This window comes from Podarcis filfolensis, assembly GCF_964270895.1.
Source record: "Podarcis filfolensis genome assembly, chromosome: 11".
NCBI classification, from domain to species: Eukaryota; Metazoa; Chordata; class Lepidosauria; order Squamata; family Lacertidae; genus Podarcis; species Podarcis filfolensis.
In genome coordinates this window covers 44,117,989-44,121,516 of record NC_139613.1, presented here as the reverse complement: position 1 = coordinate 44,121,516, position 3,528 = coordinate 44,117,989, and positions in this window count along the sequence as shown.

The window sequence follows — 3,528 nt, the reverse complement described above, 5'->3', positions numbered from 1 at the left end:
GTTATAACAAATATGATAAAACCAAATGATTAAAAACGTCCACAGAAAGATAAACACATGAAGCGCAAAGCGGCTATTAAAGCAATCGATTATCTTCTGGCAGTGAAAACAATTCAACGTCTTGCCACCTTCGGCTCCCACCAGAGTGAAAAGTCAAAGTCTGATGCTACTTGGTGGCTTCAATAAACTGCAAACTCAGATTGCATCAACAGCTGTCCCGTTGTAATTCTCATCCCAGAGTTTATGTGAGTTTGGGACTGGATGCATGCAGCTGCTGCTGTCACTTCGATGCCTACATTCAAAATCAGCGCTCAGCTGTTTAAGGCTGCTTGCAGCCATTGTCAGCTGTGTCAAAAGGATTAGCACGCACCCAGCATTCTTAAGTCCCATTGTGGCAAAAATACTGCAGGAATGTCAAAATAGGTCCCAGAGAGCAGGTGGGAAGAATACTAACTCAGCACGACATAGAAGAGATGCAAAATGGCACAGGGCAGACAGGACTGAAGAACTGAGCCTGGGAAATATTGGGGAAGACATAAATCAGTTTTAGTCCCGATTACTGAAAATAGTAAGTTTATTTATCTGCAGCAATCATACCCCACCCTTTAGCCCAAAAAGCTGTCAGGGTGGCTTCTAAAATGGTCCCTCCTCTCTGGATCATAATAAAAAATTCTAGAGGGACATTTTCTTGATGCAAATAGGAGGGGGTATTCTTTTTTCCCAGGTGGGTAACAGAGAACAAAAAGCACAAAGGGGGGTACCTTTCATTCTGTATTTTCTTGTCGAGGGAAATGAAGACGCATGGAGCTGTTTGGACTTTCCAGCTGGATGTTTGCTGAATTTCCACAAATATTCCAGGGTCCAGAAGGCATGGATCAGGGACAACAGTTTCTGAAAGGTTGAGGTTTCTCTGAGGCAGAAGGTTTTGATGTACTCGTGCATGCCAATGAAAACTTTTTTAAAAAAACCAAACCTCAATGAAGCCCAACAGAATGGAGGCAAGAAAAATCAATAGTCAATTCTGGCATGTCTTCATACTTTTGTTGCTGAATTACACCTGGATCAGAATCTCTAGGTCTAGGATAAAGGCCGTACAAGATGCTTGACTTTGGAAAACTTTTTACTGAAAGCGTGAAATAGAAGATGCTACCTTGCTTTCTTCTTAACCCTTAAAGGAGTAGTCACTAGGCAGATGAAAAATATTGTTTTCATACCAACCCCTCAGTATTTGTAACAGCATAGAGTGTAGCAGGGTGCAACTATTCTTAGACAACGTGAGGTGATAAACCTAAGGTAGGTAGTTTGATGTTGCAGTGATCCTATTTAGTGGTACCTCGGGTTACAAACTTAATTCGTTCTGGAGGTCCGTTCTTAACCCAAAACCGTTCTTCACCTGAGGTACCACTTTAGCTAATAGGGCCTCCCGCTGCTGCTGTGCCGCCAGTGCACGATTTCCTCATCCTGAGGTAAAGTTCTCAACCCGAGGTACTACTTCCGGGTTAGGGGAGTTTGTAACCTGAAGTGTTTATAACCCGAAGTGTTTGTAACCCGAGGTACCACTGTATCTATCTATCACATCTATCTCTATCTATCTATCATCTATCTATCATCTACCCATCTATCTATCTATCTATCATCTATCTATCTATCTATCATCTATCTATATCTATATCTATATCTATATCTATATCTATATCTATATCTATATCTATATCTATATCTATATCTATCTATCTATCATCTATCATCTATCATCTATCATCTATCATCTATCATCTATCTATATCTATCTATCATCTATCTATCTATCTATCTATCATCTATCTATCTATCATCTATCTATCTATCTATCTATCTATCTATATCTATCTATCTATCTATCTATCTATCATCTATCATCTATCATCTATCATCTATCTATCATCTATATCTATCTATCTATCTATCATCTATCTATCTATCTATCTATCATCTATCTATCTATCTATCTATCTATCATCTATATCATCTATCTATCATCATCTATCTCTATCTATCATCTATCATCTTTCTATCTATCATCTATCATCTGTCATCTATCATCTATCTATCTATCTATCTATCTATCTATCTATCTATCTATCATCTATCTCAATCGTCTATTAGAATGTTAGCCACTTTGAGACTCCTTCGGGTAGTGATAAAGAGGGATATCAAATCCAAACTCTTCTTCTTCTTATTATTGTATATACCTGCAGGTCTATCTAACTCTATATTTAGCATACCCTCAACATTTTGGGTGGGAGGGCAATTTGGGGCACCTGCCCCACCATCCCATCTGCCCCATCACTCACCCTCTCCCTGCTTCTGATCCCTTCCTTGCCCGCTTGCTTGCTCAGGCCCTACCGTTCCTACTTCCGTCTGCTGTCCTCCTCAGCCTCAGGGGAGCATTGGGAGACGCTGCAGGGACCAACGCGGCCTTGGAAGTCATTAAGGGTTGGGATCAGAAGCCGAGGCACCTTCTGTCCATCCATAATGTCCCACTTAGAATGGGACACTTGGAGTGTACGCACTATTTGTCTTACCATTAGGGGGAGCCGTTCCTTGGGCTGCCTCTACAACAGGAGAACCAAAGTGGTACCCTGAAGATTTTGCAGACCCCCACCTCCCGTCAGACCTAGCTAGCATGGCCAGTATCCAGGGAGGATTGCAGCTGTATTCCAAAACAACTGGAGGGGACCTCTTGGTTACCCATGTTCTACAGTCGAAAACCCCACACTTTTTCATTTGTAAAAAACCCCCACCACTATTCAGTATAAAAACCATCTGTATCCATGGTCTGTGTTGTTTCTTAGCATTCATGTTGCTCCAGCTCCATTTCCTCAATATACTCCCCCACAACAGTCTTTCAAATAATATGATCGGCCTCTTCTAATGCTTTTGAGTTTGGGATATTTGCTTGAAGGGGGCTCTTTCTGTCAAATGTGTTACTCTCAAATAGCCTCCTCTTTGGGTCGTCTAAAAGACCTATTCACATACTGCTGCCTGATCCTGTGTGGGTTTAAAGTCTGGGAACCAGCTTTCAAGTTTACCACCAGGAACAATGGTGTCTTTGAGCAGCACAACATGAGCTGGTCAATCACCCAAATATGTCTGTTTTTCTTTTCACTGACTTTTCTGCAACCTCCTCATCACAAGTTCTGGTTCAGGCTGACTGTGGCCTTAGGCAACTACATGTCTGGAATTTCCTTTTCCAGCTTGGAGCAACACAGCTTGAATTAATGTAGAAGAAGCTGCTGCTCAGCTTTAATGGAGGAGTTTGTTCAGCTGCATTGCCAAAGTTATGCTGATGTTTTCTCTATGACGTCTTGGCCTGTGTTTTAAGTGTACCTGCAAAGGAAGGCTTTTCTTTGTTTTATTTTTTAAAAAATAAGAATCTATTATGTATTTATCATGTTGCAGGTGCTGCTTAGAGATTCTAATTTAATTCATCATTTAAATTCTCTGTCACCTGTGTGGAGGGGAATGTTGTGACCAGAAGTGCTCTAG